The following is a 24977-nucleotide window of genomic DNA, read 5'->3' on the forward strand; positions in this document are numbered from 1 at the left end:
TAAAAAAATTGGCCTTTTTCTCCTAGCTAGCATATTATTAGCAACCCCATTACAGCTTAGTATCAAATTACAGCAACCCTCTTCCACATTTCAGCAATCTGTAACACCTCCCCCACATTACAACAATCCCAAATTACAGCAATTGGGTATACCAGTCCAACACTATAGCAATGACATCCCCACTTTTGCTGCAAATTACACTAATACTACTTCCCACACTGCCCCAATACCACCCTTCTGCTCACACTGCAACAATACTACCCATCTCCCCACACTGCCCCAATACCACCCCTTTCCACACTGCTCAAATACCATACTTCTGCCTACACTGCTCCAATACAACCCCTCTCCCCACACTGCAAAAACGCTACCCCTCTCCCCACATTGTCCCAATACAATCGCTCTCCTCACACTGCCCCAATACCACCCCTCTCTCCACACTACCCCAATACCACTCTTCTGCATACACTGCCCCAATACCATACTTCTGTCTACACTGCCCCAATATCATACTTCTGTCTACACTCACCAATACCAACCAGCTCCCCAAACTGTACCAATACCCAGGGCCTGATTAAGGGTTCAGGCCACCCTAGGCTAATACACCCATAGCGCCCCCCCCTCCCTCAAATCATTAAAGGAACATTCAGAATTATTATCCAGCAAACAAATTTAGACAGATTCTCTTATGTGTTCTTGCTGTTCTTTCTTGCTTGTTCTTGTAGCTTTGTTATCGTTTAGCGTTATCCTCATGAATGCCAAACAATACAGAGATCATGCCCCCCAAACAGCCATTTCATCACACCTCAGTGGCCAATTCATGATGCCCTCTTCCCAAGTTAATTTATCACCTACCCCACAGCCAATTCCTTATCCACCTTCTACTTGCCAATTTATAACATTCGTGAAAAGGATGTATAAATAAATGTCTCAACACCCAGTGGCCAATTCAAGACCCTCTTCCCCCCAGCCATCAAATCACTGTGCCCCTTATCACATGGCCCCCTCAGTACACTGTCACACTTACAGAACTATGTACCCCTCGATCACATTCTGCCCCTCAGCACAATGTCCCCCTTGCAGCACACTCAGTCCCCCTTCATCATACTTTCCCCCTTACAGCCCACTCTGCTGTCCCGTTTCAGGACACACTGCCCCTTCTGCAAATCACACTGCCCCCCATTGCAGCACAGTCTGACCCCCTTATCCACTCTCCTGTCCCCCTTATTTAACTATGCAGCTTTGCCCCACTTGGCTGGTACAAGGTTGCACAGTGAAAGGCAAAATTTGCTAGAGAATTTTGCACACACCAAATCCCACATCCCAGACCTTCACACACTTGACTTGTGCTAAAAAAAAAAAAAAAAAAAAGTTAAGCCTTACCTCCTCCAGCGGCCCAGATGCAGCGATGGTTGATGCAGAATGCAGTCCAGAGTCCGCTGCTGCCCAGGGGCAAACACAGGACTGCTAGATGGGAAGAATCCAGGTGTTAGATTTCGGAACAAAAAAACACAATAAACCAATGTATTATGCGCTTGTTAAAAGCAATGGGCATCTTCCTTCCTTTATTGGTCTAAATGGAAATGACAAGTAATTCGAATAGACAGCCCTAGCATGTCCCTTCATGACACATGTCCCTTCATCACACCACTGCCCCCCCGCATCACACCAATGCTGCCCCCTGTGCATCACACCAATGCTGCCCCCTGTGCATCACACCACTCCCCCCACTGTGCATGACACCACTGACCCCCACTGTGCATCACATCACTGCCCCCACTGTGCATGACACCACTGACCCCTCTGTGCATCACATCACTGCCCGCTCTGTATTTCATTGCCCCCCTCTGCATAACACTGCTGTCCCTGAAGCACACCACCCCTCTCCCCTGTACACCATGCTTTCCTTACCTGAAACTTGTCTTCGGGCTGCTGCTCTTCTATGCCGGGCTCCTCACTGATACTGTCGGGACATGATGATGACAACCAGGGAGGAGGTGGAGAGGAAAGAGGAAGGAAGGAAAGGGGAGGGGAAGGGGAGGGAGCGATAGCGTAGCGGAGAGGGCAGGGGCAGGGGCAGCTCCGGGTGCAAGTAATCAAAAGTAAAAAAAAAAAAAAAAAAAATGTAAAAAAGGAAATCTTAAATGCTGCCGGCACTGCGCCCCCCCCCCCCAGGGCCCCAGGCTCCAGCCTGATAAGCCTATTTGTTGGCCCTGTCAATACCACCCCTCTCCCCACACTGCAACAATGCTACTCCTATCCCCACACTGCATCAACACTACTCCTCTGCCATCATCACCCCAATACTACCCTTCTCTCCACACTGCACCAACACTACCTCTCTCTGCACACTATCCCAATACCACCCTGCTGCCCACACTGCACCAATGCCACCCTTCTACCTACACTGCCCCAATACCACCTCTCTCCCCACACTACCTAAACACTACCCCAATATCACACTTCAGCCCACACTGCAGATGGCTGGTCTTTTATTTCAATTTTTTTTGACAGGCAGCAGTGCATGAAACCAGTCTCAGAGTGGTGAGAAGAAGTGCTGATATGAAATACCAGCCCACTTCGAGCACTTATTAACAGCATAAAAATCATGAGTGATTGTAAACTCAATGTGGGGTATTGCATTATTCAGAACACTAAAAAAAGGGAGAAGAGCCAATATTGCTCCTCCATAGTATAAACAATCCTCTGTATAGCACCACTATTATGCATTGTGCTAGTACAAAGACTCCGCATACATATGTTGTTCCTCAAACCTTGCCATGTCACATGATGTGCCGTATGAAACCTCATGTTTTTATGTATTTTGGGCATTGTGTAAAAGATGTTATAATTACAAATAATTAAATATATCAATAAGACCCTGTTCAAAAGCTTTAGCAATCACTGATCAAACTTCTCATTTTATTGAAATGAGGGGATTTCCAACAGGAGGAGAATAAACATTTGTATCTGCAAATTCATTTTTAATTTCCTGAATATAATTAGTAATCACTAGCAGGACACCACTCTTATCTGCAGGCTTTAAAGTTAGCGCTTTATTCCCAATGATGATATTCATCACTTGAGAGATTTATAATCATACTGCACAGTTTTACTTTGAAGCTTCTAAACATCCTTAAAACCCAACTTAAAATAAATTTCAACTGTTGTCTTATTACAAGGAGGTACAAAAGTGATTAGACTTCTCAAGCTAGTGTCCACTAGTCTCTAAAACTCCAGATTCTATTCTGTCCTAGATGGTAAAGGTTGATCAGAAACATTAACGTTAGTCAATCCAACATAAAGTTAGGACCCATGATTTTATTAAAATGTGTCTTTAATATTAAATTATAAAATAAGCTATTTAAATTAATTTTAAATCTGTTTTAGCAGTAGGACAAGAGGAAATATCTTTCAGCAATAGATTTAACTGTGAGATGGGCCAATGTACAAAAACCTTTAGCCCATTCAATGCTTATTGGATTTCTCTTTCACACTCCTCAGTAATGTTACCCATTGCTGGCTTTTACTGATGTTTAATGCCACCTCTGCTTGTCCGAGACCTCTTGCGGTAACCAAAATGATGATCCACTAAATTAAAAAAATGACGGATTTTGCAACTATTCTACTTCCCGGAAATGACGGTATTCAATAGCAGCCAATTAACCTACTAGTATGTTTTTGGAGTGTGGGAGGAAAACGGAGCACCCGGAGGAAACCCACGCAAACACAGGGAGAACATACAAACTCCACACAGATAAGGCCAAGGTTGGGCATTGAACTCATGACCCCAGTGCTGTGAGGCAGAAGTGCTAACCACTTTGCCACCATGCTGCCTATAAAAAAAAATTACATCTTTGCAAACTGCCATTTTGCAGAGACTTTGATGCTGTTGGCTGATCCCTGTGACCCTCTGGTTATTGGAGATTATTAAATCACCCGGATTGATCTTTTTGGATTGCTATTTTAACTGCTTATTTTCACTATTTTAACCTCTTATTTAATTGCACATTTTACAGTACAGTTTCATATATTTTCCATTACACATACCCTTTGGAACACAGAACTACAAACATATTTTACACAGTACACAGCTAACACGACACTACACTACATCAAACACTAGACTACACAACACCATTATTTTATTGGTTTAAATTGACTTAGTTTGCAACGTTTTATTAGATTGATATAAGTTATATATAGTTCACTTTTCAAAACATGACTGGACGTGGTTTATTATAAATTGTATGTAAAATATTTGTGGGAAAAAAAAATATACTATGCATAGCTATTGCAAAAAGCTATATTATTTTTTAAATAGCTACTTGCACTATAGTTGTATATCTTTCGAGAGAGAAAGAGAGATACACACACACATATACATATACATATATATTATATATATATATACATATACACACACACACACACACACACACACACCACACAATCGGTATGTCTAGGGGGCATAGGAAAAATCTTTCTCAACAGGTACACCAGGATGAAGAAGATATCAGCAGTGGAGAAGAGTGGCAGCAAGGAACAGAGGAGAGAGACAGAGAACAAGAAAGAAGACGCCAGAGATTCATCCAAAAAGTGTAAACTGGACCCTCGCAGCAATCTACAGTGGCTGAAGAAGACGATGATGAGGATGATCCTAAGGAGGGTTGTAGTAACATCACCAGAGCACCTCGATTCTCTGAAAAGCAGAACATCCTAGTGGACAAAATTGTATCGAACTACGATGTCCTTTATGGTTAAAGGGCACATGTCACAAGTCATCAGCAGAGGAACAAGATTTGGCTTGAGATCTCTGCATTGGTGACTGCTTGTGGGCAAGTTCCAAAGTCTGTTGAGCATTGCAGGAAACGGTTCCAGGACTGCAAGCGGATTGTAAAGAAGAAGGTGGCTACGTCCAAGAGGCATGCAAAAGGAACTGGTGGTGGCAAACCTGCAAAGATCATTATGAAAGAATGGGAAGTGAGGCTGGGTGAGGTCCTAGATCCTATACTTGTGGAAGGTGCTGTGGACACAGAGGACCCTTCCACATATTTATCTGAAGCTATGTATATATGTAGATGTATATGTGTTTCTAAAACTTTTTTATTTTAAAAAATAATTTAAAATTAACACACTATTCTATTTAATTTTAGAGCCAACTTCAATGATCCCATCTAAAAAGTCAACACACATGTAAAGATATTAAGATATACACTCACATCACCCATGTCTACAGTATATACACACACCCACATTATGTTATAGTTGTCATGGGGTGATTTAACTGTATATTGGGTTGTGTGTATACAGATTTTGTTTTCCATTGTACACATATACACACACGGAACACGTCCATTAAAATCTGTATACACACACAAATCCATGCCACAGTCTAGCTAGACTAGCTTTTAATAATTGACTAAAACAATTCAATGATTAAAAATGATTTAACATAAAAAGGAATATTTTTTTTTAAAATAAATTTACCAATACATTTTTAAGACTATAATATTTTTTTTTACAAAATCATACATTTCTCACATTAACATCAATTTACAATTTATTTTTTTTTTTTTTAACATTATACAAAATTTATTAAAATGCATCAAGAGTGGGTCCATTGTCCAGCCGCTGGGTCCGTCTGTAATCCCAAATCAATAGGTTGTGACAGGAACATGTTTGAGAAGGTAAAAGAAAAAGACAAATGTCAGTCAGCGTGAGAATGTGTCAGTAAGGATACCTGCAAAAGGTTGCATTGCACAGAGGATAGATAGTGCACTTTCCAAAACATCACACCCACCTGGCCAAGAGGGTGCTGCTAATGTGTAGTCTTCACTCACCAACTCCACAGCTCATCCTTCAAAACTTTACAAGAACAGTTAGTACACCATAAAATATATATATATATATATATATATATATATATATATATATATATATATATATATATATATATATATATATATATATTTTCAAAACCTTTAACGTAACACTGTACGACGCTCTTGTGATTATGTCCCGAAGTCCAAATTGCATTCCTGAAAATTTCCCCCTTTTTATAAAGACAATTGGACACTTACATGAAAAAAATCGAGTTCACCAGTTTCCGGGCCCTCTGCTGACGCTGATGAAAGCTCTTGATCCTGTAAAATATCAGGATCAATCTCTACCTCCAAATTATTTGCCAGACAGATATTGTGCAGAATGCTGCAAGCAATAACTATAAGACAAACTTTGAATGGTTAGTATAGAAGCGAACCGCCGGACCTGTCAAACAGCGAAACCAGCTCTTAAGTAGCCCAAAGCTACACTCAATTACATCTCTGGTATATCCTGCATCACCTAATAAAATAATTAAAGGAAGATTATTTTTCTTACAGTTCTTCTCAGTTTAACAACAATTAATAACATACATAGTTGTTTTAACTTTTCCAGCAGCCATCCATGAGGAAACTGTCCCTCCTCAAACCTCGGAACAGTGCTGTTCTCGACTGGCAGTGAGCTCAAGTTATCCACTGGGGTTCATCCTGCAATAAAAGATGTCTGAGATCCATTTTCCTATCTAAACCCAAGCTGGCCTGTCTCTGTACATCTTCATTGGTGGGCCTTTCTGAAGTCTACTCGGAGTTCGCTGATGTGTTCTCTAAAACCACTTCCGAGATTCTTCCTCCCGATCGGCCTTGGGCTTGCCCCATCGACCTCATCCCTGGAAAGAATATTCCTAGAGGCAGGGTATATCCGCTGTCTTTGCCCGAAACACAGGCTATGTCGGAATATGTGGCTGAGAACCTCATGAAGGGATTCATTAGAAAGTCATCTTCCTCAGCAGGTGCAGGCTTCTTTTTTTTTTTTAAGAAGAAGGACGGCTCTCTCAGGCCATGCATTGATTACAGGAGACTAAATGCCATCACGATTAAAAATCGCTACCCCCTTCCTTTAATCTCTGAGCTCTTTGACCGTATTCGAGGGGCACGGATCTTTACTAAGTTGGACCTCAGGGGAGCCTACAACTTAACCAGAATTCGCAGAGGAGACGAGTGGAAAACCGCATTTAATACCAGAGACGGCCACTATGAATACCTGGTGATGCCATCTTGGCTCAGTAACGCCCCAGCTGTCTTTCAGGACTTTGTGAACTAAATATTTAGGGATTTACTCTACCAATCAGTGGTTGTTTATTTGGATGATATCCTAATCTTTTCACAAGACCTGTCCACTCATCTCATGCATGTCAAAGAGGTGTTTTCCCGTTTATGTGCTAATCTCCTGTTCTGCAAGCTCGAGAAATGTCTCTTCAATTGCTCTCAAGTACCCTTCCTAGGATATATAGTATCAGGCTCCGGTCTTCGGATGGATCCAAGCAAATTGGAGGCTATTCATAACTGGCCTCAACCTTCTGGTCTCAAGGCTACCCAGCGCTTTATTGGCTTCACAAATTATTATCGCCAATTCATTAAGGGGTTTTCTACGTTAATTTCCCCTTTTACTCTTCTCACTCAGAGAGGTGGCCAATCCAAGTCTTGGCCCCCAGAGGCTGTACGAGCATTTCTAGCCATTAAGGAGGCCTTCCTGTCTGCACCCATCTTATCTCAACCCGATCAAAATAAGCCATTTTTCTTAGAGGTGGACGCATCCTCCGTTGGGATTGGAGCAGTACTGTCCCAAAAGAATTCTGAAGGCGTTCCTGTTCCTTGTGGTTTTCTCTCCAAAAGATTTTCGGCCAGTGAAGCCAATTACGGGATTGGGGATAAGGAACTTCTCGCCATCAAGACCACCCTGGAGGAGTGGCGCTATTTGTTGGAGGGGGGCACGCTTTCCAATCACAGTGTATACAGATCATAAAAATCTTACCTACTTGCAGTCTGCACAATGTCTGAACCCTCGAAAGGCCCGCTGGTCGCTATTTTTTAACAGATTCCAGTTGATACTAACTTTCCGGCCCGGTACCAAGAATTGGCGTGCTGACGCATTATCCCGATCTTTTGATTTCTCCGATGTCTCGTCATCCATGGTTGCCAAACCTATCCTCAATCCCTCCACAATTCTAGCCTTGACCAATTCCTCTTTCAAGGCCCCCCCCCCCTCCTGGTCGTTCCTTTGTGCAAGAACATCTGCGCATCAAACTCTTAAGATGGGCCCACAACGCCAAATTTGCTGGTTATGCTGGTTAAGAAGACGATTGCCCTCCTATCCCGCCTATACAGGTGGCCCTCGTTATCCTCAGACATCCAAAAATACATCCGCTCTTGTGAGGTCTGCACTCAACACAAAACGCCTAGGAGATCCCCTGCTGGCCTTCTCCACCCACTGCCCATTCCAGATCTACCATAGCTGAGTATTAGCATGGACTTCATTACGGATCTTCCCGCCAGCCATGGCTTTAAAATCATCTGGGTAGTGGTGGACCGCTTTTCTAAACTAGCTCACTTCGTTCCCCTCAAGGGACTACCCTCTGCTTCCCAGTTGGCCCACCTGTTCATTCGAGAGATCTTCCGCCTTCATGGCTGCCCGAGGGACATCATTTCTGATAGAGGAGTCCAATTTGTCTCCCGATTCTCGAGGTCCCTTTGCAAACAGCTGGGTATTAGTCTAAAATTCTCCTCCGGGTGCCACCCGCAAACGAATGGACAGACAGAACGGACCAATCAAGACCTGGAAGCATTTCTAAGGTGTTACTGTTCAAACCAACAATCTTCCTGGAGTGAACATTTACCTTGGGCGGAGTTTACCCATAATAATCACCAACACGAGTCTACGGGTAACTCTCCCTTTTTTACCATCTACGGGAGACATCCCGTTCTCCCCACCTTCTCTGATATATCTGATTCCTCTGTACCTGCCGCACAAGACTTGGTCCGCAATTTTTCCCAAATCTGGTCCCAAGTATGTTCCAGGTTGCTGTTGTCTTCAGTCAGTACAAACACTTCTCTGATCGTCACAGAAAAAACCTTCCAAGACTTCGGGTAGGAGATAAAGTGTGGTTAGCTACCCGTAACCTTAGACTTAAGGTTCCCACTATGAAACTAGCTCCACGCTATATTTCCATCTCTTCTGTGATTAATCCAGTCACCTACAGACTTCGTCTACCAGCTTCCCTTCGGATTCATAATACATTCCATATATCTCTGCTGAAACCACTCATTCTCAACAAATTTTATAGTAAATCCTCTCCACCTCCTCCAGTCAAGACCATCCGTGGTGAAGAATTCTTAGTTGAACGCATTCTGGAATCTCGCATATCTAGAGGTAAACGCCAATTTCTTATCCATTGGAAGGACTACGGCCCATAGGAAAGATCCTGGGTCTCCGAAGAGGATATTCATGCTCCACGTCTACTGGCAAAATTTCTGCAGGATTCTTGCACCACCCGCAAGAGAGAGGGGGAGGATACTGTCAGGTGCCGTCTCCGCACCTCCGCGGGGTGCCGGAGACGGACACCCTCTGCCCGGAAGAGCCATCCCGTTGCTAGGCAACGGGGCGCGACCATGTGATCGCAGTGCTCGCGCATGCACCGCTCGGTTGCCAGACAACCCAGATGCTTCCCGGCGATCAGCCCCATAGGGCTTCCTGCCTGTCCCTATTTAAACTTCCCTCTGGCACCATTAGGGTGCCAGAGTTTTGGTTCTACCCAGCTCCAGCATCTAAGTTATAACTCTGTTCCTGAACTCCTGTGTATTGACTCCTTGGCTTGTTTTGTCCTCTCTTCCGGATTCCCCTTGTACTTCGCTGCCCATTCTGGTATTGACCTTTGGACCGTTCCTGACTACTCTTGCCTATTCTCCGTGGTACCTCGCTTCCCTGGATTCGATTCGGCCTGTCTGACTACCCTCTATTCACTGCACTGGTGACTTCCTGGTAGAACCGCGACCTGCACATCGCACGCAGCAAAGCCCAAACCTTCTTGCGGGGGTCCCTGGTGAACACCGGTGGTGTGTTAGACTCCGCACCTCTCAGGTTAGTAGCGCTAATACCAGTCAGTGATATTCTCTGTGTAAAAGTGTGACACTATTGCTCCCAGGACATTCGGCATACGTGCTACAGTATAAAATGCAGATTTTACCTCCCGCCATTCAATTTCAAACTGCGGAAATTTGATAAATTTCCAAGTATGGTTTTTAATAGCTTTCAGGACCTGGAACAAGCACCTTGAAAATGTGGGTTGGGAGAAAGACGCAATTACTGACAACGTTGGTTGGAAAGTCCCCGACGCAAGAAAGTGCAATGCCCCAAGCAGTTTTGCCAATCCTGGCTCAGCATGGTTTGTGGGCACTGTTGGTTCCAGGTCCTCTATAAAAAAAAAAAAAAAGCATCTGAGGATAGGCGATATAGTCTTATCACCTCATCCTTAGGGACCCCATCAAGTAACCAATGTGTGCGGTACCACCGGGGCCAGGGGACCAGACACATGACTTCAAGTAATGGAGCCACAGCATTCTCTCCCTGACTTGCTCCTGCATACACTGCTACATTCTCCTCAATTTCACAAACATTTTCTTCCTCTCCCTCAACTATCAAACCAACATGTGCATATTCCTCCATACATGCTGCATACATATACTGCCAAACTGTGAAAGAGAATGACTCCATTACTAAATTTTCTAATTTAAAAAAAGAAATAAAAATAATTATGTACAAAAAAAAGTTGCACAACTATTAACTACATCAAGATATCAATCAAACCAGATTATTGAAAATAGCAATATAAGAAACACAAATCCACAAGTTCTCAACGTTTTCAACAGTCTGCAGCTCTCAGATGACAGTCTTCTTCTCTCGTGGCAGTTGACTGAGAGATGTAACTAATGTGTAATTTTAAAGTTACTTAACTATACCATTTGATTTTTCCCCAGGGGATGTATTTGACGGCCATTTGACATACATTTAAATGAAAGGGATTAAAAAGGTAATTTTAATACAGATAATACATTTACTGACAAGTTTACTAAAATTATATATATATATATATATATATATATATATATATATATATATATATATATATATATATATATATATATATATATATATATATATATATTCTAAATTTACCCCCATTAAAATACATTTTGGAATTTCAGGATACCTTATACTTTAACGCTTTTCCACCACCTTCTATGGTGTGATCGAAAAAACGCCTAATCGCGATTTTAGTGTATAGGAGGTAAGGCGAATGATGACATTTGAATAGCCTGCCTGCACTTGTTCTATGGGGTTGCTGCGAATTTGCGTACATATTTTATTTCCGTCGATGACGCAGAAAAATGGAGACATTTAATTGAGCGGACTCTATGCCAGCGCTGAAAAGCATTGAATAGGAGGGGTAGCGCCCATTCGAGGCTAATTGAATACCCCCTTAGTGGCATTTTAGTAAAACACGCACCCCTGTGACTACAGCAGGTGTCATCTAGGTGTTTCTAGTTGCTATGGTGACAAACCAGCCCAGCCTGTGAGAGACTGAGTGAGAAGAAGGAGGGTTTGTCAGCAAGGGGGGGATTGGAGAAGATTAAGTGAGAGAAAGTGTGGAAAAGACATACATACAGAGAAAGAGACAGAGGAGAGATCATGTGAAAGCTGGGGACCTTGGACAGTGGGGTGGAGGTCCCAGGGTCCCCCGGCATTGCCCTAGAAAGGGTGAGTGGCGGCTACTGCCTAGAGACAATCCCTACTGTCCCCTAAGCAAGAGTTGGGGAGCCCCATAAGGGGAAGGACCCCAAAAGAGAAAAGGGGGATTGCTGCAAGTGGCAGCATGCATACACTAAGGGATACAATAGCTGCATATGCATTGGAGATAAGCTATACTGTGATTCCGTCTGAACTGTGAGAAGTTGTATAACTACTGTGACCAGGAGACCCTGGTAAGTACTGTGATAAAACCAGCAGTGTGGCTACATATACAGAGGAGAGGAGTCCTAAATCCCAGAGAGGGGAAGAACCCCATATCACTAAACAGAACACCAAGACATACCTCGCAACATTTAGAGCCCTGAAAGTGGGACAAAATAAGCCACTCCCCCATTCAACCCAATCTCAGCCCACAAATGTTAAGCCCCACACCTTTTCTGACACGCAAATCGGAATGTCCATCCAAAATCGGAACCATTGGGATCTATGCTATAATGGTGCACAAAATAGATTCTCTCTCCTGTAGAGCTGGATTACACATCCACCTGTTTGCAGGATGAAATGTAAAAAGTTTAGCCACACTGTACACTATTTCTATATTTATCATCTATTTATGGATTGGTTGTCCCCTGATGTATTCAATGATTCCTCCCCCCCCCGTGTTGTACCTCTCGACTGCCTGGTTGCTCCCTACCCCCTATTGTCCTCATGCTGTAGTCTCCTCCTTTCCATGACTGTCATTGCCTCCTCCCTACCCAGCACAGCCGGGATCAGTCCCAGACTGACTATCAGGACAGGATCTTACCTGTACACAGCAATCCCTCTGCTCTGTAATTAGGGCGAACACCCCAATCTCAGCCAGCAAGCGCCCGACAACTGCGAGCACCAGGCTATGCCAGTGATCCCAACCAGTGTTCCCACTCTGCAGTTTCCTGAAGTTCACTTGTTAGCCTGTCACTGATTATCCACCCCAGCCCCCCTCTCTGCACTGTACTTTCACTACCGATTGGTTCTAATCTTTACAATCCAGTTTATGGTAAGATAGCAATCGATTATATTGATTTATTGATCTCCTAACTGATGCTTCTGATACTTCCAACCCACTGCTGCACTGACTGTAAAATAAATGAAGCTCCATGAAATGAAGAATTCAAAACTACAATGATACAAGTGCAGTATGCTATACCAATAGTGCAACTTATAGATAATATGCTGTCTATAGCACTCACTGAAAAAAACAAAAAACCCTTTCCTTACTTATGGGGACACACTGTAACTCGGGCGGGACAGCGGGACTGTCCCGCTTGAATCGGGACAGTTGGGAGGTATGCCAAGAGAGAAAGGGTGACATTTTGCATGAGAGACCCTGGAGAGAGGGTTGCTGCAAGAGGCTGTGTAGCTTATGTGTCAGGGCTTGACAGGCTGAGAGTACGCAGAGAAATGTGTCAGAGCCAGGGCTGTGCGTACACAGAGAGAAGTGTCAGAACCCAAAGGAGAAATCATCCCCCGCAGAGGAGGGGTGAGCTACAGAGAGTTACACAGTGGGTGTCAGAACTGCAATGAAGAGAAGCTGCCTGCCTGTTAGCACCCATGTGAATGCCCCTGCAGAGTAGGGTGAACTGCAGTGAAGTATGGAGTACTGGACTGTAAGAGACATGGGAAGTATGTTATATAACATCTATGCAGGAGGAGTACAGCGATATACTTGCAACCATATTCATATTGCTCATTAAGAACTGTGTTGGAGAGATTAAGGAGCTGTATATATATTTCTGTATTGCTGCAACCATTATGATTATCGTGCTGGAGAAAGAAGAGTGTAAATAAAAAGAGTTCAGTTTGTCATAGAGATGGTCTGACACACAAATTATTGTGACTTTCATTGCACTGCACCACAAAGTGACATCACCTGTGTCATTTATACCCATGCCCATCAGCTAGCCAGGGCTTGAGAAGGAGGTGCACTATGTAACGTTTGCACCCCACATTACACACAGTGACAGGGGGTTACACGCAAATAGAAATTTATTGTGCGATATATATAATGCGAAACTTAGCCTAACGCAGGAGATATATACGATATCTCCCGCGTTAGGTTTTTGTTAGATAGAAGGGATACATAATAATACCTAAACCATGCTGAAAAAGTCATTGACACATGGTTTATGGCTTCATAGTTAGGCCCCCATATAATTAAAGCTAGGAGTTATCTGCCAATGAGGGAAATAGTTGTGATTGGCAAACTGGTGAAGGGGAATCATGGCTTTTATCATTTAGTGCCAGTTGACACTAGTCTGCAAGAAGCAGTCATCATACAAATTTTAATATATTGATTTTTTATTTAAATTTATTTTGACAAAATGACAAATGAGGTTTGGAGAGCCTGGAGTCTTTTATTCAAATAAAGATTATTTCTGAAGTGTGTGTGTGTGTATGTTTTTTTTTTCCTGCCCATGTAGCCTATTTGTTTAAAGCGATTTCTATTTAAACAGCCTGTATTTCTTTGAAACCAACTGTGAATCCCAAGGAACTGCGGATTTGTGTTGCTAATCGTGATATAATGAAATCTGCTACAACTCATTCATTTTGAGCTGAAAATCGTCTAATTTCTCCTGTTTCATGAACACACACCTCCTAGATTCCTTGCAAAGGAGAAGAGATGTGTAAATATGTCAATAAATAAAAAAACATTTCGAACAAATTCTTTTGTTGATCTGATGGTATATTTTATGTATTTTTTCTTTATCAGGAAATATTAATCCATGATGACAAATCCAACTTAACTTCAATACTTGAGTAGCTGGTGCAGTGTCTTGTTATGATTTGGCTTAAATAGATAGACATCTAGGAAACTTAGCAAATGTATCAAATGTTTTTCTTGTGTACTTTGAATTATACATGCAAGTGTTAAGCAATTATAGGTCTAACAGTTCTAAAATAAAATCATTGACATGCCCATCCTATTAATAGAGTCAAGAGGGTTTTTTTTTTTTACATCATTATAACATTGTAGTTCATCCTTTAAACTTTTTTTTGTTATGTGAAATACATTTGTCTATTGTAGAGTTTCGTTCTAACCAGCAGAATAAAACGGGCTTCCGCCTTGTCAATGTTAAAGACAGCAGGTGCTCAGTCCAATCAGAAATCTCATTTTCACCAAGAAAAGAGTGTAAACTAGAGGCAGTACTACCCCCCCTGAATGGTAGTGGAAAGGAAAGCCTATAGCTAATCAAGGAGGCATTGATGTAAGGTCAAGACAGCTGGAATTAAAATAATCTTCAAAGGAAGCTAGACAAACAAAAATGTACTATGATTTGCTGTTCTAAGAATACCTTAAAACCTACAGTCTTTTTGTTCTGCAAGCACACTGATGGAAGAAATTCTAAGCACTCCCGCTAACCATGTGTTCAGCAGATTCCTTCTTTGCTACTGTAGTTATCTTTTGACCTACACAAATTACCACCTGCACATGTCAAGCAGCAGATTTTGATGCTGCCTCTCCTCTGCTTTTCATCTGCAACACAGCAATGCAGAAGTTAATGTTGGATCCTGACAAACGTGGACTTGACAATGGCGTGATGTAACTGGAAGGGAGTAGTGTTAATCTGAATGCAATGATTCACACACCTACTAAGGGCATTTCGTTAACTTGTGATGAGCTTCTCTCCTCAACACTGCTCTGAGAGCTAGACTTGTAGACAGCAAGTGATGGCCCTTCTTCACAAAGGGAATTTATTTGATGTATCTAGTGTATTTGCATTGGTACTGCTGCAGGTACATTTGTGGTATAGAGGTTTAAATAAAGATTTCTGTAACAATTAAGCACCAATTGCTCTGATCTATTACCTCAGATGAGTAAATGAGGCCAGATAGACAAGCATAATAAATACTTAACACGCCATTTTCCTGATTCACATTTTGTTTATATTCTATGTAAAGTGCAATATGACGTGTCAAGTAAGTGATTTTGCTTATAGATCAAGCACCTCAGCAGTACTTGTACTTATAGAGATAAAAACTTCAAGGTGGGAATACTTTCATCGCTCGAGAATTCTTTACAAAACAAAACTAGAGAAAAAAAAACATTCAGTGATATGAAAATTAAAATATAAGTGAACAATATACTTATATTTGCTGATGTTTAATCTGAAGAGAATCTTCTCTTCTCTTTGTCCTCCCAAATGAATATCATAAAAACAAGAATCGAAAAAATATGATGTAAATATGTCAAGATTAAAAGACATATATATTGCAAACAAACATATAATAAACTTAGTAAATAAGTGTGATGGAGGTGATCTCATATTGCTCCTTAATGTGACATCTCTACATGTAACCCCACCACTTGTTCTGTTAAAAAATATTATTTAATTATTCCAGATCTGTTAAAGAGTATTATTTTCTGGGGGGGAGGGGTGTAGATATAATATAACATAATGCTATATTTTTATGTATGTATGTGTTCTTTTAAAGATTTGATTACAATTTTTTTGGCAGTAGAAAGGAAATTCGAAGCTCAAATCAGGCTTCCAGTTCCACCCCAGTGGCGCACGCAGGGGAAGTTTCTGAGTCTCTAGAAACCCCCCCTGCGCTAACTAAGTGGCCACTGTCCTATACAGCAGCTCTCTCTCGTTTTTTTTTATTGGTTTTTTTTCTGGGTCGAGGGGAGAAACCCCCCCCCCCCCCGACAATCCTCTGTGCGCCCCTGCTCCCATGCACTAGGCCCCCTCTCACGCGCAGTAGGGCAGAACGAGGACCTCCAGAGCGACAAGTAACTCTAATGGCTCTGACTAGCTTTTGCCGTGGCAGCTGAATACGCAACGGTAAGTGTAATTGTAATAAATAGGACCCTTACAGTACAGACCACAGTTCTGCAGATTGGTACTACAACAAGGGCTACAAAATGTATGCATGTTTAAATCAAAAGAATTGCTAATAAAGACACATAGGGATGAACTCAATTGGCCGCGATGTTCCACTGCATATTTTTACCGTTTAAAATATCCACTCATTTTTGCTTGCACCTCTATGGGGCACAAGCAAACATGAGGCATATTTCTGTAAAAAAAAAAAAGATTTTTTAGAATTGAATGTCCCTCATAAAGCTTAACATTTAAATCATTACCAAGAGATGATAAAAAGGGTGTAACAGAAACAAGGTTTGACAGTGGAGTATACAGGCCTGTATTTACCCTACAGGAAAACTACATATATCTAAGACATGGAAATGATTTACATAATTTGAAGCATAATTTATTTTTATCAATCACCTACTTTCCCGGTTCAATTTATGGTGGAGGGGATATGGGATAAGAGGCAACACTTATATAGGGCACAGCAAATTCTAAATACACCCCTGGGAGTGTATTGCAAGTTAAATTCCAGAAGGATTATTAGAAATTAATGTTTTACTGAGAAAGCAGTAAAATAATAAAACAAATTTCCTGCAGAAAAAACTAGTGCTGACATTTAAATATGCTTGGCATAAACAGATCTATTCTCTTGGTCAATCATGCACCTTGGCAAAACCATATTGCACTGCATGGGGGGGGATTTAAAAAGTGTTTAAAGTTTTCTTAGAGTGGGTAGAGAAGCGCAGCCTAGAACAACACTAAGGGCTAGATTTACTAAGCTGCGGGTTTGAAAAAGTGAGGATGTTGCCTATAGCAACCAATCAGATTCTAGCTTTCATTTATTTAGTACTTTCTGTGAGGGTATAAAATAATTAATAGTTATTAAGATGTACAAATATATGTGTGAAATGCCTTAAAATACTACATACTACAGATGTAGGACAACGCCTTGAAGAAAAACAAGTATTTCCTATAGAACAGACAATAGCATGATGCCAGACTGAAGGAAACGGTCGGCAGGAAAAGCACGTAATGCTGAACAAAGGATGTTGCCTTATATGTATTATTGTTGCAAAGAAATATTTGCTGAGCCAAAGAGATTTCCTTATATGTACTTGTTGTTAACCAGCTAATGCTGGACCCTAGGTATAAATAAAGGGCCAGGCTGCAAAGACCCTCAGAGCTGATTTTGAACCTGCAACACCTTGTTTGTGTTTCACTTCTTCACTCTGCTGTCGACAGCAAAATACCACATAGGAAATCAGGTTATCAGAGATTGAAAGTAGGGGCACCAAGCCTCGGTACCCCGACATTTTCTGGGGACTTCATCTGGGATACTCAACATACCAGCCCAGGACTGACCAGAGACCTCCTCAATCTTCAGGAACAGCAGACAAATCCGTTTGGTGAGTAGTTGATGTTTTGTGCATTTGCAACTCTCTACTCTATCTGCTCTTCCTGTAAGATATAAGGTGGGGTTCAGTAGGGGATGGTATAACGGGTATTTGAACAATTACTGAATAACCTGTTTTCCTGATATATTTGTTTTTTGTGAAAAATAGATAAGTGAATGTATGTGTTTGTGTCGATACAGGATGTATATAAAAGGATGCAAATACATAACTTATTAATTGACCTCGATAATCAAAGGCATTCCTCTATATTTGTTGCTGAGACCTCGCCTTGTTTTGTGTAGATGATTGTCCTTGGGTTTGAGAGGTCATTATAAGAATCCTTCGCTCCTGTAAAGATTGAGTGATATTGTACTGATAAGAGATGTATAAGGGGACAACATAACCTTGAAAAGACTGATCTGATCAAAGACTGTACCTTGCACATGCAACTGAGGCTTGACCTTGTTTTGTGTAACGTGCGACGACTGGGCCAGCTGTCAGTCTACAAGGGTCCTCAGCTCTCTTAGAGGTTGAAAGAAGTAACAACCGAGTAACATGGTAAAAGTGCAGAAAGGTTGCTCACTGATTCTGGTAAGGGTCCTCCGCATTTCCTTGTTGGTACCTCTGCTAAGAGGCGCCTGAGGTTGGAGGATAGGTCTGTCTACTGTCCACTGTATAATTTCTTAAGAAAGATTAGATGACACCTTCAGAAGAAATAGCTGCGTGTATTGGTGGAATTATTTTAATAGTAATAATTGTACTAGTATTAATATATTGTTTCATAAAAACATCAAAGGGAGCTGAGGGAATCAGAGACATGCTGTGGGGAGTATAAATGTCAGAAAATAATCTTAGTTGCCCAGAGTGTAAATGTGTTGTTATAATTCAAAAGGCATTAATGATACAAACTAGTAAATTGATAGCGATGATAGGAACTGACACTGATTGTTCAGTAACATATGGTAAACATAAGGAGGGAATTTTTAATCCAACGGTATATACAGCAATAGTTGGAAGTCACGGTTGTCCAGACTATCTAAAAATCCAAATAGGATTGGGATGGTGGCAAATATGTCATTTTTTACCAGAAAACATTAGAAGGATAGGGCCACTTAGATGTCCATTAATTAATAAAATATCAGTAAAGTATGCACCCAAGTTGATCAAGCAATCCATAACAGGATTTAAATGTAAAGGTGTATAAAATTAGATTAACAGTCACTTCTCAGGCACACTAGGGGCCGGTATTCCCATAACTGCAGTAATAGGGGTCCAGGGCAGTAAAGGAATGATGGTACAGACATCATACACTCCTGCAGATCTAGTTAAGGAAAGAGAAGGTATTGTGGCTGTTAAAGGAATCCATATCGTCTTCAGGAAGGCAGGAATGCCAGATATAGGGTCATTAGATCCTAAAAGATGGGAAACTTTTCAGAAAGAACATAGTATATGGATTACTAGGAATAAGAAAGAACACCAAGTGTCAGCATGGGTAGGGCATGTAGACAAATAGAACAAGAACAAATGGTAAAGGAGGAGATGTTAGAAGACATCCAGGGACATACAACTGTAAACCCGCCTCCTACTCAGCCACCCCCAAGTGCACCATCAGACACACATAATCACACATTAGAAGGGACGTCAGGACAATTTCCCCACAATAATTCATTTGTAACACCAGTAAAATACCCCAGTCTTAGAGCATGGGGTGTGAAAGGGGATAAAAAAAAGTGTCCAGCTTGTGGATTTTGTATGCCAGGGGCAGGGAGTACCTGCCCAAACTGTGATAATCAGGTATCAGTTGAAGGAGAACCATGTGACTCCCTCCTAGGAAACTTAAATAGAAAACCTCCCCTGTGGTCACCCTCATCACATGGACTAGGAGTAAGGTTAATATCTGCAATTGTGGTCAGGTTGATTCCAAGGGTACCAAATGTAATTGTGGGAGGACTACAATGTATCCAGTGGAAGTAGGGCCACCCCCATATCTTCATAGTACTGTCTCCAGTTACCCAATTAATATACAGACAGTGCACAAACCAAATCCAGAATTTGGTTAATTAAACCACCCCGATGCACCTAGATTAAGAGTAACTCAAAGACAGGAACAATATAGACCTTGGGCACCGGCGGAATTAACTGATATAGTAAGGAAAGCCCCAGATTACAGGAAGAATCCCCTAGCCTTACATAGATATATAGAAAGACTGGTGACAATTTGGGCCGCCACTTGGGGAGACTTAGAGGAAGTTTGTAAAATGATAGTTGGAATGGGTAGTGTAAATGACATACTTGCAATACCTGTTGGGGATGGAATAGTGGCAGCCCAAATAGGAATAGAACAGAGAACAGAAGAGTCTGGTAATCTATTCCTAATCAGGTTGAGACGCTGGTGTGAGGCACAACAGCAGAGAAAGTCAGCTGTTCCAGAGGGTAGACAGAGGAGGGACCAGTCAGTGAAAGATTATTATGATCAAGTTCATCAGGCACATCTGGATAGGGGATTCCAGGAAGATAACCTTACCCATCAGTGGCTACTGCGTACCGCTTTCCTACAGGGACTCAAAGAATCCCTAAGGAGTGAGTTAATGGCCAAAAGGCCAGAGGCTAGTACAATGACAGTAGCTTCCCTGTTAGAAGCATTAAGGGCTATAGAGGATCAGAGAGAAGAGAAAAAGAGAAAGAGCCAAGAAAAGTCCTCTCATGTTACTGTCCATGTGGTCCAGGAGACTCCCAGACGAAAGGGCTTTTAACCAGAAAAAGAGAGTCACTGGGGAAGAGGCAAAAAGAAAGGGATTATGTTTCTTTTGTAACCAACCAGGTCATATGAAAAGGCATTGTCAGAAATATAAAGTCTGGCAGCAGAAAAATACTCACCAAAACCCAGAAGCCTCAGCATTTATTACCTCCACACCCAACCCACACCCATAGGAAATAGGCTACCCAGTGTCAGGCCCCCAGCAACCCACTATTAATACCCCAGGGCCCACAGGAAAAATTCAGTTGGAATTACCCCAAGGGGAAATGATTGATTGCATAGTGGACACTGGAGCAAGCCGCACTGTATTGAGGGCCTCAGAGATACCAAAAAAATACATGAGTAAAGTAAAAATCACTGGCACAGGTTTATCAGGGGATGGAGTTCAGCTTAAACAAAGCGAACCAGTATTTGTTAAATTACAGGATAAGACTTTAATGGTACCTGTGCAATTTCTAACTTCAACTACCTGTCCAGTCAATCTATTAGGGGCTGATATACTGTCAGAAATACAGCATAAAATAACATACAAGTATGGGAGGGTTCAGATTACTTACCTGTCAGAAAATCAGAGTTGTCAGCTGCACGCTGCCATATATTTGGTTCAAAGTATTCCCCCAGAAAAACCAAACTCAATACCCCTGTGGCTCAGTGAAAAAGTGCCACAGGAAGTGTGGTCAAGGGGAAAGACAGATGTCGGATTACTGGCAGTACAGCCTGTACATTTAAAAATGAAACCAAATACTGTCCTCATTAAGATGAAGCAATACCCCCTGTCTCAACAACAAGATACAGCTATAACCAAACAGGTAGTGACATACCAACAGGCTAAAGTTCTCAGGGAATGCAGGTCTCCCTGGAATACGCCCCTTTTCCCAGTAAAAAAGACGTTAGAACCTGGAAAACCAGAGGAATATAGAATGGTTCACGATCTTAGAGAAATTAACAAAAGGATGGTGATTGATGCACCTATTGTACCCAACCCACATACCCTCCTCAATCAGATCCCTGCAGAAGCAGAGTATTTTACTGTTATAGATCTTGCAAATGCATTTTTCTCTGTCCCTCTTACAGAGGACAGCCAGCTTTGCTTAGCATTTACACATCAGGGAAAATAATACTGTTGGACTCGATTTCCACAGGGGGGAGCCACCTCAACCTCAGCATTTTCAGAAGCAATGAACCTCATATTACAGGGATGGAGACCAAAATATTTATCCACACAACAGCTCCAATATGTAGATAACTTACTACTGTGTTGCCAAACGATTGAGGGGTGTCAGTAAGAGACTATATCATTAATTAACTTCTTAGGGCAGCAAAATTGCAAGGTATCACCCACAAAAATACAAGCAGCGCAGAGTAAGGTAATATTTTTAGGACATTGCATCTCACAAGGTACCAGACACCTCACACAGGACAGGATAACTGCAATCCAGCAGGTAAAGCCACCACAGAACACCAAGGAATTAAGGGCATTCCAAGGTTTGGTGGGATACTGCAGGGATTGGATTGCCAGAGCATCCCTACTAATGCAACCCCTCTATGATGCTCTTAGTGAGGTAAAAGTGTCCAGGATATATTTAACTGAATCACAACTAACATCGTTTGAAACATTAGAACAAGCCATTGTGCAGGCACCAGCTTTACGATTACCACACTATGATAAGCCATTTACCTTGTTCTGCAATGAATCTAAGGGACATGCAAAAGGGGTCCTTTCACAGGTACACTCACATAAACAGAGACCGCTGGCTTACTATTCATTACATCTAGACAGTATCATAAGAGGAGCCCCGTCCTGCATAAGGGGGCGGTGGCAGCCGCAGCCTTGCTAAAAGATAAAGTGGCAGATATAGTACTAGACTACCCCTTAACTATACAGGTCCCACATGCAGTTACAGAAATACTAAACCAAGCAAGAACAAAGCATCTGTCCACAGAAATGCTCACTAAGTACAAGGTGTCATTATTAAGTCATGCACATGTAACAATTAAAAGGTGCAGTTTTGAATCCTGCTACACTGTTTCCAGTTGAAGCAGATTCAACAGAGGGGAGAGAGGTGGGTGGGGACCTACCCACCCTTGATGAATCAGAAAGGGAGGAATGTACCAGACAAAATACACACAAAAATGTCCCCTTTTCTGAGTCACATGACTGTGCTGAACTAATGAAGCTAGATATGAAGGAAATAGAAAATGTGACAGATGTCCCTATACCTAATGCAGATTGGAACTTATTTGTTGACGGTTCCAGGTATTATTATGAAGGGTCACCACACACAGGGTATGCTGTGACCACCCTGGAAGAGACTTTGATGCAACAACCACTCCCACCTTTCTGCTCAGTGCAGGAGGTGGAGTTGCATGCACTCACTGAGGCATGTATAATGGAAGAAAACCAAATATGCTAACATATACACAGACTCCAGGTACGCATATGGCGTGGCCCACGATTTTGGGCCAATATGGAAGAGCAGGGATTTTGTGGGGTCAGCAGGAAACCCTATCAAGCATGCAGAACAGATAAGGGCTCTGTTTAGAGCTCTGCAGCTACCCAGGAAGGTAGCTATATTGAACGTCCAGGCACACACTAAAGAAAAGACTAGGGAGGCTATGGGAAATGCCAAGGCAGATGCTGCTGCTAAACAGGCAGCCCTTATGCCCAGGGTGCAGGTCTGTCATGTGACACAGGGTGAAAACCCTGTAGAGCCTGTAACCCTAGACATACTGCAAAAGTTCCAGGAACAAGTCTCCTCAATAGACAAAAAAGCCTGGGAAAAGGAAGGTGCTACATGTCAGGGAGGGCTCTGGAGAACAGATAATAAGTATTGTTTGCCCAGAAGCCTATACCCTATGATGACTCAATTGGCACATGGGCTGGTCCACAATTCTAAAGCTATGACCAATATTGTCTTAGGACATTGGATAGCACCAGGATTCAATGCTGCTGCTACGGCATATGCAGCAGCCTGTGTGATATGTGGAAAATACAATCCAGGTCAGGTAGTGAAAACACCACAGAAGAACACACCAAAGCCATTATATCCATTTCAGAGATTGCAGATTGACTATATACAGCTACCTAGGGTAGAAACATATGAGTATGTCCTTGTGTGTACAGATCTATTCTCAAATTGGCCAGAGGCCTGGGCAGTGGCTAAGGCAACAGCTAAAAACACTGCCAAGAAACTGATAAGTGAAGTAATTTGCAGGTATGGAATACCTGAAACAATAGAATCAGACCGAGGATCGCATTTTACGGGGGAAGTAATGCAAAATATAATGAAGGATATGGGGATACAGCAAGTCTTTCATACCCCGTATAGGCCTCAGGCAAGTGGAAAAGTGGAAAGATTGAATGGCACATTAAAGTTAAAAATTCAGAAAATGATTGCAGAAACAGGAAAAACCTGGGTAGATTGAATATAGAGCTAAAGGTAGACAGTTAGAACAACACCAGGAAAGAAGCATAAGTTGTCCCCTTATGAAATATTGTTTGGGGGAGCCCCGAAGACAGGGTGTTATTTTCCTCAGCAATTGCAACATAATCATGCAGATCTAACTGATTATTTAATACAGCTTACAAAGATAATGACTAATGTGCACTCTCAAGTTTTCTCCTCCATTCCAGATCCAAATAACGATACAGGAACACTTGCCTTGCAACCAGGAGATTGGGTCTACCTAAAAAGGCACATGAGGAAAACTTTGGAACCCAGATTTGATGGTCCATATCAAGTGGTCTTGACTACTGCCACTTCTGTTAAGTTAGGAGGAAGAGACACCTGGGTCCACGCGTCTCACTGCAAAAAGCTGACGGTGAAAATTGAAGCACCATGAATCCTTTCTATGTGATAATGTGCATAGCACTAGTTACAGTACAGATAATGTATATACATGTATATGCCAGGAAATAAAGTTCAGAAGGTAGACTTAACCAAATGTGCAGGTATGATATGGAATAAATCAAGTAATCAAGAAGAATGTGTGAAGATAAATGTAGGGACAGGAAGAAGCAGAAGAAAGATTCCATATCCCTGTTGTAGGTCAAACTTTACATTTACTGGTGGCCATAGGTTTGTAGAAACAGCAGGGAGGAAAGAACCCCATTATTTTTGGGCACCAGGGGAAAATGATACTATGACCATGACTAATAGTACTCCCATCATATGCTGCACTGAACCATTTATCAAATTAAAAGGGTATAACCATGCCTGGATAGAAGCCCTCAAGTGTGTAAATGGCTCCAATAATAATACAGTACCAATAGGAAGGGCGTGGAAGGGAATAGGGGATTTGATGATGATGTGTACCAACAGTACTGAGATACCAGGGGAGTATGTA

General features: G+C 41.9%; 1 long non-coding RNA gene across 2 annotated transcripts in view; it reads left to right on the top strand.

The window, feature by feature from the left end:
- The window catches only part of LOC142151765 (uncharacterized), a 143091-nt gene extending 118583 nt beyond the window's left edge, over positions 1 to 24508 (top strand). Inside the window, exons 4-5 of one of the 2 annotated variants that reach the window (XR_012691246.1) lie at positions 17413 to 17507; positions 24265 to 24508. This is a non-coding gene — a long non-coding RNA (uncharacterized LOC142151765). Of the gene's footprint in view, positions 1 to 17412; positions 17672 to 24264 lie in introns of those variants that run through there. The other variant, XR_012691245.1, reaches the window with a different exon arrangement.
- Positions 24509 to 24977: the final 469 nt, after the last annotated feature.

This window comes from Mixophyes fleayi, chromosome 4 (assembly GCF_038048845.1).
Source record: "Mixophyes fleayi isolate aMixFle1 chromosome 4, aMixFle1.hap1, whole genome shotgun sequence".
Taxonomy (NCBI): domain Eukaryota; kingdom Metazoa; phylum Chordata; class Amphibia; order Anura; family Limnodynastidae; genus Mixophyes; species Mixophyes fleayi.